Genomic DNA, 17,340 nt, shown 5'->3' with positions numbered 1-17,340 from the left:
TTGCTCTAACCTGGCCCACAGTAAATTGAGGGAAGTTTCTTCAACTGGCATCTCTTCAAATATCCAGAATACTAAGAACATGACTGTGATGGAAAATTGAAATCTATTGAAAATGTATAAATTTAACACTGCATTTTCATTCTAAAGTTGTTCTACTTTGGATCATAAGTGTTTAGAAGAACAACACATAATTTTAACTTTCTGATTAATTTTTGGTATAAAAATTTGGAGATATCAGTAAGCTGCAAAATGTCTGAAAGTTGGACAGCAAAAAAGTGAAAGAGAAGAGACTCAATAATCAACAAACAAAACATTGAGCCTCTAATTAGTGAAGATCAGGAAAATCAACCTAATTTTCAGTAGCTTAGAAGTTAGTTTTTGAAAACCTTTTTAAATCCTAGCAAGCCATATTGTTAATAGTTGTGTTCTGGGCTTATACAAGCAGGCTTCACATATTTTAGTAAGTGGTGTCTTGGTTAAGATAGACTGGAAATGAATTGCTTATTAATAGGGAAAGTTTAAATAGGAAAAATAAAAGTTGAAAACATTTTCCTTGGTGTATGCAGCCCAACAATGACTCAAAATGCACTGCGAAAATGTTTTATTTAGATTCTACCTACTGAAGAATCTTGAGAGCAGTAAACTTTTTCTGTTTTATTAGTGGCGCCCCAACCTAGAACATCCCTCCCATTTGGCTCAACCAAAACAAATTCTAAAAGACCAAACCCTTTTCTACTTTCAAGGCATATTCGGGACCAATTCCTATCTGACACAATCCAAAGGTTAGTAAAGTTCCTGTTGGAATGGATTTTAGCACTCACTCAGCATGGATAAGACCTTGCTCCAAGTCGATGGTCACTATGCTTGAACATTCCTAATGATCTGAGGCCTTTTGACTTTACAGAACATCTCTTGTCATTTTGAACACTTGAATGTTCAAGCTGAAATTTGTCTCCCTGTCAGTTCTTGTTTTTGGCTTTGGTTTTGCCTTTTTGAGAACGACACAGTAAGTCTGTCTTTCTTTGTCCTGTTAGTCTTTCAAATATCTGATGGTAGTTATATTTTCTCCAGATCTTCCCTGATTTAAAATAACCATCCTCACTTCTTGGAGTCTTGCCTCATAGCATATATTTTTAAGATGCTTCATCATTCCTGGTCTCTCTTCTCTAGGTGCAACCATTTATTAAAATTTTAAAAGGTTTTATTTATGTATTCATTCATTCATTCATTCATTCATTCATTTATTTATAACTAAAGTGGTGGGGAGGGACAGAGGGAGAAAGAATCCCAAGCAGACTCATGCTGAGTGTGGAGCCCCATGTAGGGTCCAATCTTAGGACCCTAAGATCATGGCCTGAACTGAAATCAAGAATCAGACACTTAACTGACTGAGCCGCCCAGGTACCCCCATTTATGTTTTTTTTTTTAATTATGTTCAGTTAGCCAATATACAGTACATCATTAGTTTTTGAAATAGTGTTCATTCATGATTTTTTTTAAAAAATAAGAGACAATCAACTGAACAAAGTAGATTTTGTCTGATCAGGGTCTAGAATTGTAGGACTCTTAACTTTCTTGCTTTACATGCTAACGTTTTCTCTTTTTAAAAAAAACTTTATTTATTTATTTGTCAGAGTGAGGGCACAAGCAGGGGGAGCAACAGGCAGAGGCCAAGGGAGAAGCAGTCAGAGGAGAAGCAGGCTCCCTGCTAAGCAGGGAGCCCGATGTGGGACTCGATCCCAGGACTCTGGGATCATGACCTAAGTCAAAGGCAGAAACTTAACCGACTGAACCACGCAGGTGCCCTGATGCTAACTTTTTCTTACTGTAGTTTAATTCTCGATTATCTTTCTTTCTTTATTTCCTTTTTCTTTTTTTTTTCTTTTTTATTTTTTTTAGAGTTTATATATTCACTTGACAGTGAGAGAGGGAGCAAGTGAGCACAGCAGGGGGAGTGGCAGAGGAGAAGCTGGATTCCCACTGAGTAGGGAGCCCAATGTGGGGCTTGATCTCAGAGATCATGATCCCTGAGATCCCTGAGATCATGACCTGAGCCGAAGGCAGATGCTTAACTGACTGAGCCACCCAGGTGCCCCTCAATTATCTTTCCTAACAGCTGTGGTATTCTAGCTCATACTGAATTTACAAGTTTTATAAATAGAATTTTCCCACCTTAAGTGTTTATTGCCCATTCTGTACTTGTACAGTTGATTTTTGTAGACCTAAAAGTAAGGCTTAACTGTTCAGCCCTATCCGATTTGATCTTGCTGCATTTGAATTTTGAGTCTTTTGAGATTCTTGAAGTCTTATTAACATCTATACTTTAATTATTCCTCTCAGATTGTTTTCATCCACAAATTCAATGAACATGGCTTTAATTGATACACTGTGTGAAAACAGGGATGGATACCTATGACATGGTACTAGCAACATCTCAGACTTCTGAATACCAATTACTCTAGCTTATACCACACAATTTATGCTTTTCTACACTCATTCATTCAACAAAGTTTCATACCAGGTGGGGATAGAACAGTAAATAAGAGAGATAAAATCCTAACCTAAGGGAAGGCTAAATAAATAAGCAAATTATGTGATTTCCTACAGTGATTTGAGAAGACTAATGCACAGCAAGAGGACAGAGGATGTAGTGTGATTTGGAGATGCCATTTTAAAAACATTGGTCCATAAAGACATATCTGAGGAGATAAATCTTAGCTGGCAACCTGAGTGAAGTAGTAAGTTATGGGAAGAGCTTGGAGAAGAATTTTCTAAGAAGGCATAGCAAGAGCAAAATCTCCAAAGAAGGAACAGGATTTTCAAAAAGAAAGAGAGAGGGAAAGAAAAAAGGTCAGTGTAGCATAGCGAGCCATGGCAGAAAGAAGTGGCAGGAAATAAACCACAAGGATTTTGGATTTTATTGTTAATGTGCTGGGAAGCATTTGGAGGGCTTTAAGCTGGGGAGTAATATGATCCTATTCAACTTTATAAAGAATATTTTGACAGCTGCTAAGAGAAAATATTAAAGAAAATAGTAGTAGACAAAACCAAACCATGTAAGATGATTTTGCAGTGGCTCAACCTAGAAATGATAATTACTTTGACTATTGTAGCAGTAATGGGAGAAGTAAGGAGTGCTTAGATTTTGGATGTATTTTGAAGGTACAACCTATAGGATTCACGGATGGCTTGGATATAGAGTGTGAAGGGAAAAGAAGAATGGGCAACTGGATGAATTTAATTACTTCTTTGTGTACCCTGGTTTCATATTTGTTTTCTCTTGTCAGTTGGACAATAAATTCTTTAAGGGTAGAAATCCTGGTTTTCTCTTTCTCTCAAATCACTTCAGTTCAGGATATGCAGTAGATACTGGGCTGCCTGGCTGGCTCAGTCAGTTAAGCCTCCAACTGTTGATTTCAGCTCAGATATTGATCTCAGGGTTGTGAGTTCAGGCTCTGCATTGGAGTCCATGCTGGGTGTGGAGCTTACTTTAAAAATGTTTAAAAAGCTGTGCTGTAAGTAATTAATGAATATGTTATTCTATCATAGGTAGGCCGTCTCTGAATCCTCATTTTTCATCCAAATCATTCCTTCTTTGAAATTTAATAATATCTCTTTATTACTGCTCTTGATGCTCTGATCTAGCCCCAAGTAATCTAGAAACTAATATTGCCCCTGTAACTGTCTAACTTATCTTTTTTTCTCCAGCCTATCCCCAATCTGATTCAACCTGCAAATTGATGACTAACAAATTACTTGAAAAATTTGCTTTCATTCAACAAATACTGATTTGTCCACCTCATATCCAGGACTCTTCTAGATGCCAGGAATATAAAAATAAGTAAGACAAAAAATCCTGCCCTTATGGAGCTTATATTTGCTAAATAATAATAACTAAAAATATAGAGTATGTTAGATAGTAGTAAATGCTATGAAAAATAAAACAGGAAAGGGAGATAGATGAAGTGTTGAGAAGATCACAATTTAGAATAGGGTTACAGTGTAACTTCTTTAAAATTTTAAAGAGGTTACTTTTAAAGAAGTTACATTTGAGTAGAAATGTTAATCAAATGAACTAAAGTCATATAAAGATCAAACTGAACAACTGTATGAGGGTCCCCATGTGGTCGTGAGATTAATTTGTTTGAGAAATGGAGAGAAGGCCCATGTGATTTGAAAGTGAGTTAACTGCAGAGTGGCAGGAGGTGAGGACATAAGGATGGCAAAGACCGGATCACTTAGGACCTTGAGACTATGGTAAGAAATTTGTATTTTATGTAATATATATGTGAATGTAAGCCATTGGACAGTCTGGATCTGGGCATGATTAGACTTTTCTTAAAAAAAAATCCCTCAAGCTGCTTTGTAGATGACTGTAGAGGGTTTAGGTACCCTGCCCTAGGGTCTTCGGTGGCTTTTAATAAAATCGAAGTTCTCTGCCTACTTTCAAAGACTTTTATTATCAGTCTATCCTATTTCCCCACTGGTCTTCATATATGCTGTTTGCAAGGCTGAGTTTATTATGGATTTCCTTATATCATATATATCTATGCTTTCATACTTTTGCCTATTCTTCCCAACACCTGGACAGTGCTTTCAGTCCTCTCTTATCCACTATTCAAGAACCATCTCAAGTTTCGATTACAAAATAAAATGATTTCCTAAATGGTTATCACCCCACTGGCATTTCCAGTCACTAAACAATGTAGGTCTTATCTGTAGTTGATGATTGAACATCTAATAATGTGCTTAATTTTATTGTTGTGAATGTTTAATATTTGCTAATCTTGTCTTCTGAGTGATAAGTTCTATAGTAGCACAGGACCAATAAATTGTACATCTTTCATGGCACCCAGCAAATTTGGGGAATGTATCAAGTAGCATATGACTTGAAGTTGTGTTTTTTTTTTTTTTCCTCCCTTGCTATGGTGCAGTGGTGTTCACCCAAGTAACTTCTGGCAGAATAGGGATTGAGGTTAGGTGAATAGAACTCATAATTTTAATTTCTTGCTTTAGTCGGAGAGTCAGCTGGTCACATAAAACTGTACACTTGCTCTTATCGATAAATTCCAAAGGCTTGATGGAAACTTTCTTGATTTTAGTAACACTGAGTATATACATGTCAGTTGAACACTGACCACAAAAGACTATATTTCTGTTTGAGATCATTTGATTTTGGCATGCAACAATTCTGCTGAAAGCGAATCTCAAGTTGGAAGACCAGACAGCACCTGCTCAAAGGGTGCCATGTAACTACTATAGTCACAGGGATGCTGAGTGTCCGCAGCTATTCAGGAAGGGAGAGGTACAGAGAGGCTTGGCCTTGGACACAGTTGATGTGTGCAGGGAAGAGGCAGCCCCACTGCAGGCAGCTATCTTTCCTCCCCCCTCCCCACTCTTGGGTTCTGGGCTGAGGCCAGGGACTGTCCGGAGCTGATCTCGGGCTCCCATTGGTCGCTGTCTTTTGTGACGTCACAATCATGATGAGAATTGATGATCGGACACGCTGATTTCATTGTCTGAGGAGACAGTGAGACCCAGGAAAAATCTTGCTGAATCTGCCTGCCCCAGCACTGGCCTGATTTGGGATCCTTCGATCCTTCCCGTAACCGCACCACGCCCCGAGGTAAGGACCCAGCCTGGGTGGGTGTAAAGGGCGAAGGAGGATGAGCAAGACACAGGGCTAATGCTCTGCCCAGTGGGGGACTTATAGGTTCAGAGGCCTAAAGAGGCTGCCAACAAACCGCTGTGGTTTGGGGGGAGCCAGCTGCCTCTACTACCCGAGTCAAGGCTGGAGACAGCCTGAGGTTAAAAAACAGCTGAGGATAGGAATCCAGTGGGCATTGCCAGAGAGCAAAGGACCTTGCTCCGAGAGAGGGCGACGTTTGTAATGCACTTCAGGCTTCGGAGTAGGAGGAAGTGGCACATCTGCCTCCCAAGACAGGAGGCGGGGAGGGGGCTGAATTCTACCACTTCTACATTTCACTGGACTGCGGGTTTCTCACAACCCTACTCAAATGCACCGAGTGCTGCGCCTGCGCATTAAGAACTTGGGGGAGGGGAGAAGTTCGTGGCGAGAATAATAGACGCGGCGTTTGCGCAGGCGCGTTTCCGGTTTCGCTGGAGGAGGTGGGGCTGAGCTGTCTGGGCGGAATGTGGAAAGGGCTGGGGAGTTGGTTGTGTGTTGTTTCAAGAGCCTGTTCATGGAGAGACACCTGCCACTTATTTTGAATCTGGTTTAGTGAGCATACACAGACCGCAGATGGGCCTGATTTTAAGAAAGCAAGTTCTTAATCTACAGATATCAGGTTTGTAACAACTGAAAGAACTTGAAGAGGAATTTGTGAAATAGAAATTCCTGAGATGAGAAACTGTTAAAAAAAAAACACACTAATTATTCAAGCGAATCCAGCTTTTAATCTTCAATGAACTATGATTTGAGGTGCCACTCAGTGATTTTGAAACTTAAACTCTTTGGAGAGACTCAGATGAGACCCATTGTGGAGACTCAGAGTAAGAAATTTAACTTTCTTGTCTTTTTTTCTCTTTTTTCTTGTAACGGTTTCTTACAAAGCCTTGGTCTCCCTTTCTGGTTTGGTGCTAAGTCTTTCCTTCTTCCTTTCTGCCTCAGTGTCTCTGCTAAAACCAGCAAAGGCAAATCCTTTTTGGGAGACCCGTTTTAACTCTCCTTTTTGGGGGGGAGGGCAATATTACTCAGCAGTGGTGAGGAACAACCTGTTTGTCCTTGGTGGAAAAATTATTAATTCCTGACTATTTCACAGAGAAATCTGATCCCCCCCCCACCATTTCTTATGGTTAAGTGGTTATAGAGTCCTGGTGAATTTTCCTTTGAAAGGCCACTGATGTAATTCTTTTTTATTCTACAATCTAAGCTCTCATCACCATCCATTCAGTCACTCCAGGAACCTCCCAGTCAGCTTTCACTTGTGCCCAAATCCTTAATTCATCCTGCCAGACTGATGGTCAGTAAACACTCCTTTTAGCAAGTTGTTTTCTTCACCAAAATATTCTTGGAATTTATCTTTTATCCTTCCAAGCCCAATTCTAGTCAGACTGCAAAAACTTCATAATCTGGCTTCATTGTATCCTGGGACCCTTATTTTACTTGATTTTTCAGTGCACAATTCTCCTTAATGTCTCCTGAACAATATACCTCCCTGACTTTGCTCCTTGAACTACTACAACACACTTCACACACTTCACATGCCCTCTTTTCTGCCTATTCAGATCTTACCCAATTTGGAGGTTCAAGTTGCACCTTTCTGCTGAGTGCCTTCTTAATGTAACCCAACCATTATTCAGCTCACTTTTTCTAGAACTTGTACATCGGTTTTTATATTTGTCACTTTCTTATAGTCTGTTTTATATTGTCTTCTTATTTGCGTGTATGTGTTGGACTAAATTTCTCAACTGAATTTAAAACCCCTTCTTAAGTGTTAGGATGATGCCATCTAATTCTTTATCCTCTGCCTACTAATGATTATTTGAATATATAACTATAAATGGCTTTTGCATCCCAGTTTCTTGGGTAGCAAGATTGTTATAGAGAGATCTGTATATATGAAAATTTATTCACCGTTGGTCAAGCAAGGGATCCTCCGGTGACTAAATAAACTTGATTATGAGTCAGAGAAAAAGCAATATGGACATATCTATATAGCAGGTCCCCTCCAAACATACACTGTCTTCATAAAAAAGACCAAGGGGACATTATCCCAGAAGTGGTTCTGTCTGTAATTTTTTCAGGTTTAAAAACACTAAGACATTTTCCGTTTATTTCTTATTGGTGACATTACATTACAACCTATAATTTCTTATAGGTTTTGTTAAAACCTACTAATTGTTTCCTCTTTATTGCAATATATCTTGGAGTTACTGCTTTACATTGACTATCACTGATAGCTTTCATTGTATGTCTATTGACTCAGAGCTAATCATTGTGATGGCTGCCATAACTGCTATTGTATAACATATCAGCTGTCACTTTCCTACACCTAGGACTTCAAACTGCATTGTTTCATGGAGCTCAGTTTTATTTGATGGAAACTGTGATTACAGTTCAATATTGAGGCTTTCTACAGATTTCACTTTGGCTGCTGCCTTACTTTAAGGCACCATCCCAACCAATATCACATCACAGTTTGTGGTTTAAGAACATGGATAGAAACCATTCTAGAAGGTATTATAACCTTTAAATTTAAAAATCATTGTCATAAATCATTATGAGTGAACTATGAATGTTACTATAAAGGAAAATCCTTTATATTACTTACATTATGGAAATTACCTCAAAGTGTTTTAGCTTTTAGTAATTAATAAGACTTACCTAGACTTTACATGTAGATCACTAAACTAAATTATTCAAAGGTAGGACACTCTAGATAGAATGTAATGATAGGGATATACTACCCATTTTAGAAAGCCTAAAATAAAATTAAAAAGAGACTGCAGTATTCATGTTTTTTATTAAAGATTTTTATTTATTTATTTGACAGAGAAAGCACAGAAGCAGGGAGAGCTGCAGACAGAGGGAGAAGGAAAAGCAGGCTCCCCACTGAGCAGGGAGCCCAATGGGGGGCTCAGTCCCAGGACTGTGGGATCATGACCTGAGCCACCCAAGTGCCCCTGTGGTATTCATGTTTTAAGGTTTATTTTACAACTCCAGTCTGAATGAGAGGATGGCATTGGCCTTTCTCATTTAAGTTTTAGTTGAGCTGGAGGGGATTTTATAATGACAAACCAGTCCCCCCATTTTATATATGAGGAAGCTGAAGTCTAGAGAAGTGAAGTAACTTAGCAGAATTAATAAATACTAATATTTATTAAGCACTTAATACCAAGCATTATGCTAAAAACCTTATATATATTTTCACATTTAAACTTCACCACATCCCTATGAGATAGTTTCTAGTATTATTTCTCATTTTACAAGTGATAAAACAGTAGCTCAAAGTAGTTGATCTCCCTGGGGCCACACAATGACAACATGTCACAGTCAGGATCCAAACAGGTCTGTTTTGATTCTTAATCACCAAATAATACATATGCAGTGAATCTTAGGCAAAGTTATTTATTTATTTTTTAAATTAAATTAATATATTTATTTTCAGAAAAAATAGTATTCATTATTTTTTCACCACACACAGTGCTCCATGAGATCCGTGCCCTCTATAATACCCACCACCTGGTACCCCAACCTCCCACCCCCCACCACTTCAAACCCCTCAGATTGTTTTTCAGAGTCCATAGTCTCTCTTGGTTCACCCCCCCTTCCAATTTACCCCAACTCCCTTCTCTCTAACATCCCTTGTCCTCCATGATATTTGTTATGCTCCACAAATAAGTGAAACCATACGATAGTTGACTCTCTCTGCTTGACTTATTTCACTCAGCATAATCTCTTCCAGTCCCATCCATGTTGCTACAAAAGTTGGGTATTCATCCTTTCTGATGGAGGCATAATACTCCATAGTGTATATAGACCACATCTTCCTTATCCATTCATCCATTGAAGGGCATCTTGGTTCTTTCCATAGTTTGGCGATTGTGGCCATTGCTGCTATAAACATTGGGGTACAGATGGCCCTTCTTTTCACAACATCTGTATCTTTGGGGTAAATACCCAGGAGTGCAATTGCAGTGTCATAGGGAAGTTCTATTTTTAATTTCTTTTTTTTTTCCCCCGGGGGAATTCTATTTTTAATTTCTTGAGGAATCTCCACACTGTTCTCCAAAGAAGCTGCACCAACTTGCATTCCCACCAACAGTGGAAGAGGGGTCCCCTTTCTCCACATCCTCTCCAACACATGTTGTTTCCTGTCTTGTTAATTTTGGCCATTCTAACTGGTGTAAGGTGATACCTCAATGTGGTTTTAATTTGAATCTCCCTGAGGGCAAGTAATGATGAACATTTTTTCATGTGTCTGATAGCCATTTGTATGTCTTCATTGGAGAAGTGTCTGTTCATATCTTCTGACCATTTTTAGATATGTTTGCCTGTTTCATGTGTGTTGAGTTTGAGGAGTTCATTATAGATCCTGGATATCAACCTTTTGTCTGTACTGTCATTGGCAAAGTTATTTTTTAAACATTTTATTTATTTGAGAGAGACAAAGATAGCAAGGGAGAGCATGAGCAGGGAGGAGAGGAAGAAGCAGACTCCCCAATGAGCAGGGAGCCTGATGCAGGGCTAGATCCCAGGGCCCTAGCATCATGACCTGAGCCAAAGGCAGACGCCTAACTGACTGAGCCACCCAGGCACCCCTTAGGCCGAGCTTTAACAAGAATCTTAGTGTGTGGAGTCCCAGCCCAATGTGTTTGTGTATGCATGCATGTGTGTGTGTGTGCATATTTGTGTTTATATTTATTTATGTGTTTTATATCATAAAGTTTTCCATGAATAGCAGCTACTTCTACAAAATCACTGATTTCTAAGGCAGACCAAATAGTGTATACTTACATTTCTTTTAAGATATTTTACTAAAACACAGTCTCTTGGTCTTGGTTGAAAAACATGGCATTAAGTTTTGTATAAAAGATATTTTTAAAGATATTTAGTTCTGCTTTTAAAATTGTAGCTTCAGAAAGACTTATGTATTTTGTATGTTATAACCCCAAACAGAGTAAAAATACTTGAATAGTTAATTTTTATTCTAAAGTGGAGTCAGCTAAACATGACATTGGTAGTGTCTTAATATACTTGTATGGAGTATATTATATCTAGGCATACTGATTTAGAAGTAAGCAGTGAAAATTCTAGGGAGATATATTCTGCATAAGAAGGGAGCTGGAGATGTTAGTATATTCAGAAGCTGTCATTAACACTGTGAGACCTTTCTAGTCTGTGTAAAATTTCAAGACAATAAATTGAAACTTGTATGTGCAAATGGAGTCATCCATACACCAACTTGTAGCAAAATTTCGTTGATTAACTATAGCTCTAGGTACTTGGCAACTGAATAAATGAGATTATATTGTGTCAATTAAATGCTATACTTTACATTTCTCATCTGTAAAGAAATCTACAACAGCATCTGTCCTACCCTCTTGGTTTCCTGTTGTTTTACAATTAGAGTTATATTCTAATTGGGTTGATCCTTAGAATCTTTAAAATGGAGGGACATGGGGAATTGAACAAAATGGGTAAAGGGGAGAGGGATATATGGGCCTCCAGTTTTGGAATGAATAAATCAGAGGAATAAAATGCAGAGCCTAAGGACTGCAGTTAATGATATTGTAATAGTGTAATGGGTCAGACGCTAGCTATACTTGTGGTGAACATAGCATAATGCATAAACTTGTCATATCACTAAATTGTACACCCGAAACAAATGTAACATTGTGTGTCAGCTATACTCAAGAAAGTGTTGTCAGAGTGGCAAAAATTTAGGAAAACATTTTCTTAGCCTCACTTCCCTTGGAGTTGGTGGCAATTCATTTTAAGATTCTTAAATGCAAACATGCCCCGGGTAGGCACTTTTCTCATCTAGACAAGAATTTGTGCATGATGTTTGCCCAAGGTCATGCAAGTAGTAAGTGGCAGAGCCAGGGCTTTACAGCAGGTATCATTCTAGGTGCTGCCCACCTTTATTTATTGTTTTTAAAATTTTATGTGTATGCATGTATGTGCATGTGATTTCCCTCTAACTTCTCTCTCTTTCTGAGTCTTTACTGCTTTTGACATTTTCCTTTTTCTATCAGTAGAGATAAAATTTTTTAATAGAAAGCCCAAGATTTAGGAGAAAGAGATCATTGTGTTAACCTCCAATGGCTTCAGAAGCAGAAGGCATATAGACCCATAAAACTATTCTTTCCTGTTCTCGTACCAAGCAATGGCAAAAGCATTTCTTCTTTCTTCTTTGGGTTTTGTTCTACTACACTAATAGATTGTTGTTGTTGTTGTTTATTAACATATAATGTATTATTTGCTGCAGGTGTACACGTCTGTGAATCATCAGGCTTACACATTTCACAACACTCACCATAACATGTACTCTCCCCAATGTCCATAACCCAGCCACCCTATCTCTACTCTCCCACCCCCCAGCAACCCTCATTTTGTTTCGTGAGATTGAGAGTCTCATAGTTTGTCTGCCTCCTGATCCCATTTTGTTTCATTTTTTCCCCTCCCTACCCCACACAACCCCCTGCCCTGCCTCTCAAGTTCCTCATATCAGAGAGATCATATAATTGTCTTTCTCTGATTTAATATATTCTTTTTTTATTTTTTATTTTTTTTAAAGATTTTATTTATTTATTTGACGGACAGAGATCACAAGTAGGCAGAGAGGCAGGCAGAGAGAGAGTGAGAGAAGGAAGCAGGCTCCCTGCTGAGCAGAGAGCCCGATGTGGGACTCCATCCCAGGACCCTGAGATCATGACCTGAGCCGAAGGCAGCGGCTTAACCCACTGAGCCACCCAGGCGCCCCTAATATATTCTTTTATATATATATATATATATATATATATATATATATATATATATATATACTGTTTTGCTTGGTTGGCTTGGTCTATGTATTGTGTGTTTTATGTATGAAGTAGTTATGCCACTTAGGAAAGTAATTATATGAGACCCATCCTCCAAATATCTTTACCCTTTCATAGACCTGTCAGTTGTGTTGGAATCTCTTTAATAGAGACCGGAAGCATAATGAAATATGGAAGAAAAATATATTCTACATTAGTGGGCATCATTACATTAAGTATACAATGCTCAGCCTTGACTTATACCCACTATTCTTTTTTTAAAGATTTTATTTATTTGAGAGAGAGAGCAAGAGCTAGAGAGAGAGCACAAGCAAGGGGAGGGGCAAATGGAGAAGGAGAGACAGACTCCCCACTGAGCAGAGAGCCTGATGTGGGGCTTGGTCCTAGGACCCTGTGATCATGATCTAGGCCAAAGGCAGACACCCAGCCAACTGAGCCACCTAGGCATCCCTATCCCACTGTCCTGAGATAACAAGAAGTTATTTTTGAATACGTATGTAACTTATTAAAAATAATCATTTTATTTAGAACCTCTAGGCTCACTTTTATTACCAGTGAATGCTTAAAAGATGTTAAAGGTCAGTTTGAGATTTTTTCTTCTTTTCCCAACTGCTAGTGCTTAATGTAAAGAGGCAGTTAAACAAAAAATACAAAATACAAAAAAAACTCAGTATTGCTTGTGATGTGTAGCCAATTAACTTTTCTGGTATGGTTTAATGTATCTGTATCTAATTATTGCTCCTCAAAGTGTGTTCCATGGAGTGCCAGCATGAGCATCACCTGGAAACGTCTTGGAAATTACAGAATCTCAGATCTCAACCAAGTCCTACAGAATCAGATTCTGTGTTTTAATAAGATCTCCAGATGATTCATATGCACATTAAACTCTGAGAGATACTGATATAAAGTGAAATATAACTACATCTTAGATTTTTAAGAGCTGATAATCAGAAAAATCCCTTAATTTCTTTTTGACAGTTTTCACATGTGTAAAGAAATATGTAATTGAAGTATTATATTTCTAATATACATCAGCTTTGTTCCATTTTGGAGTCTTACTCATTGAAAGAATAGCTACACCTATGTGATGGGTAAAATTGCTGAGTCTGAGTGAATCCAATTATTTTGGTGATAGTAATGGCCTTGTCATTGAAATGACATTTTCCCCAATTGTCAACAGAATGTTACAAAACAGTATAGATGTATTGGGGTCACTGTCATTAATATCTTCAAGAGGAACTGTACTTAGTTTTCTATTTCCTACTGTAACAAATCACCACAAACATAGTGGCTTAAAACAATACATGTATTGGGGTGCCTGGGTGGTACAGTTTAAGTGTCCAGCGCTTGGTTTTAGCTTAGGTCATGACCTCAGGATCCTGGGATAGAGCCCCACTTTGGGCTCTATGTGCATTATGGAGTCTGCTTGAGATTTTCTCTCTCTCTCCGCCTCTCCCACTCATGCTCTCTCTTTCAAAGAAATAAATCTTTAAAAAATAAAACAACATATGTATTATCTTACTGTTCCACTGGTTAGAAGTCTGAAATAGATATCATTGGGTTAATGATATCTATTAAAACCAGGATGTCAACAGGCATTTTTTCCCTAAAGCATCTAGGAAAGAATTTATTTCCTTGCCTTTTTTAGCTTCTAGAGGTTACCCATATTCCTTGACTTGTGGCCCTGTCCACTCAGATAATGTAAAACAATCTCTTTATTTTAACATCAGCTGATTAGGAACCTTAATTCCTCTGCAACCTTAATTCACTTTTGCCATGGAACCCAATATATTCATAGGTTTCAGGAATTAGATGTAGATATTTATGGGGGTGTGTGTGTGTGTGTGTGTGTGTGAGAGAGAGAGAGAGAGAGAGAGAGAGAGAGAGCGCACAGGAATTGATGGAATTTTTGTCTGATAAAGAAAGTCACCGGGGTGCCTGGGTGGCTCAGTGGTTTAAAGCCTCTGCCTTTGGCTCAGGTCATGATCTCAGGGTCTTGGGATCGAGGCTCACATCGGGCTCTCTGCTCAGTAGGGAGCCTGCTTCCCCCTCTCTCTCTATCTGCCTCTCTGTCTACTTGTGATTTCTGTCTGTCAAATAAATAAATAAAATCTTAAAAAAAAAAGTCACCCTCTAATCTTGTTATGGGAATAAGCAGTTAGTATCATGGGTTGAACTCTGCCTCCTCTGCACAGGAATTGATGGCATTTGGGGTTGATAAAGAAAGTTACCCTCTAATCTTGTTATGGGAATAAGCAGTCAGTGTCATGAGTTGAACTGTGCCTCCTCCCCGCCAAAAAAGAATTCGTGTGTTGAAGTTCTCACTCCCAGAATCTCAGAATGCGACCTTATAATGAAATAGGATCATTGCACATGTGATTAGTTAAATTAATATGAGGTTATACTTGAGTAAAGTAGACCCTTCTTCCAATATAGCTGGTGTCTTTATAAAAGGGGGAAATTTGGATACTGTCACACATACAGGGAGAATGCTATATGAACATGATGATGTCAAGGAGAGATGCTTAAAACAGAGCCTTCCTTCGCAGCCCTCAGAGAGAACCAGCCCTCCCAATACTTTGATTTCAGGCTTTTAGCCTTCATAATTGTGAGACAATACATTTCTGGTTAAGCCATTCAGTTTTTGGTACTTTGTTTCAGCAGACCTAGAAAAGCCAGGATTGTCCTTCAGTTGATAGCTAAGTAATATCATCATCAAAAGCACTTATTTAGTAAGTTGTATTCTATAATGTGCTAGATATTAGACAAAGTGAATTAGACATCAAAGAACTTATGATATACATTAGACAGTTTTCATAAAACAAGCTCCAAAATAGATGATTTTACACCTCTGACCCTCTGTTTACTCAACTGTGAAAAAGGCATAGTATTCAGAATATCTAAGAACATTTCCAGATTAAAAATCCATGTTTTGTTACTTAAATTTTAGGAAGTTATTATATCCATACATTAATAAAAAGTATTAAGTACAGGGAAAGCCATCAAAATTGTGTTAAACTCTTCTTCAGAATCAGTATCTTAATTACTACCATCTCTGCTATTCATTGCCCACCTTCTATTCTAATTTTATTTTTTTTAAGTTTTTTTTTACAGTTTTATTTATTTAAGTAATCTCTACGCCCCATGTGGGGCATGAATTTATGATTCCAAGATCAAGAATCACACAGTCCTCCAAATGAGCCAGCCAGGTGCCACTACTGTTTATTTTTAAAAGAGAAGTATTGAAGACATTATTGAGAAACACCTTTATTCTTTTGAGTCTCTCAACCCATTTGAAATTGGTTTAAGACTTTAAGACTTATGTTCAGGGAGTGCCTGGGTGGCTCAGTTGGTTAAGCATCCAACTCTCGATTTCAGCTAGGGCCATGATATCATGGGTCCTGAGATCAAGCCTCATGTTGGGCTCCATGCTCTGCACAGTGTCTGCTTGGGCCTCTCTCCCTCTCCTTCTGCCTCACCCCAACCCCTAGCATGAGCTTTCTCTCTCAGATAAAGAAATAAACTTTTAAAAAAAAGAACTATGCTCAGGAAATAGTATATTTATGATGCTATGCACTCAATGTATGCTTAAGAAACAAATTTAAATAAATGAGTAAATTGTCAAAATATCTGAAGCAAGACATTTCTATATTGAATAATTTTGAGACCAGTGACTTGAAGAGGAAATGGCTATTTTGAAAATGTTTTCCCCTGATTTCTCATTAATGCACAGTACATTGGAGCAATATGTGTTCTCATAATTCACAGATGAAGCTGTAGTTTATAAATAGACTTGACAATATTTTTGCAAATGGTTTTCAGGTTTCCTGGATTAATTAGCAGTAAAATAATTGCTGAATATGGTCATGATCAAACACTGGATAGTATATTCCTTGTGTTCAGGTCTTGTCTGATTAACACCAAGGAATGTGATTGTATTGAAATACTTAGAGGGGCGCCTGGGTGGCTCAGTGGGTTAAGCCACTGCCTTCGGCTCAGGTCATGATCTCGGGGTCCTGGGATCAAGCCCCACATTGGGCTCTCTGCTCAGTGGGGAGCCTGCTTCCCTCTCTCTCTCTCTCTCTGCCTGCCTCTCTGCCTTCTTGTGATCTCTACCTGTCAAATAAATAAGTAAATAAAATCTTAAAAAAAAAAGAAATACTTAGAAACACATTAGTTGTGTAACAATCTGCCTTACTGTCTCATGTCTATGTGAAAAAAATGACGAGGCAGGAGAAATGCAGTGCCAAGAAAAATGTTAGGGATCAATGTTAATCCCATACTTCGAACATATGTATATCTATAATTTGAGAGTAACATTTTTTTTCTAACAATGTCATAGGGTTAACGTAGGGCAGTGTCTCTCAGACTGAGGGTCTGCAGACCCCTAGGGGTGCAAGGACATGTTTTCAGAGGTCTGAAACTTTTATGGCTATTTCTAAATTTGAGGGTTTTATTTTGTCTTGAAATAAATTATCTTTAAAAAGAAAATGATGAGCTTGAAAGAAAAATCCACAATCTATGCATTCATTCACACACAAAGCCTTTTTACCAGGTATAAACACAAAACTTCTCTTTTATAGTCATAAATCACAGTTAAAAGACATTAAAAAAAAAGACATCTGATGGAATAAATTGAGTACCAAAATACACATTTCGTCAAACTGACATCCAAAGATAGATTTCTACAGGACAGGAAAGATTTTGCTTTTGCTTCTGTTTTCTTCTTTCAAGATTTACCTATGACTTTCAGATTTGGGCTGTGCTTCATAAAGCTTTTAAATTATTAATCAGCTTCTTAGTCTATTCAAAGTATTTGTGGAGATAAAT

The 17,340-nt window shown here is 38.1% G+C and overlaps 1 protein-coding gene across 1 annotated transcript in view; it reads left to right on the top strand.

The window, feature by feature from the left end:
* Nucleotides 1-5,490: 5,490 nt before the first annotated feature.
* Nucleotides 5,491-17,340, top strand: part of HDX (highly divergent homeobox) — a 236,935-nt gene continuing 225,085 nt past the window's right edge. The window contains exon 1 of the mRNA XM_032330919.1: nucleotides 5,491-5,626. The gene's annotated coding sequence lies outside the window, so the exon portion shown is untranslated. The remainder of the gene's footprint in view (nucleotides 5,627-17,340) is intronic.

Source organism: Mustela erminea, chromosome X (genome assembly GCF_009829155.1).
Source record: "Mustela erminea isolate mMusErm1 chromosome X, mMusErm1.Pri, whole genome shotgun sequence".
NCBI classification, from domain to species: Eukaryota; Metazoa; Chordata; class Mammalia; order Carnivora; family Mustelidae; genus Mustela; species Mustela erminea.
The sequence above is the reverse complement of the archived record's forward strand: the minus strand, read 5'-3'. Positions and strand labels throughout refer to the sequence as shown.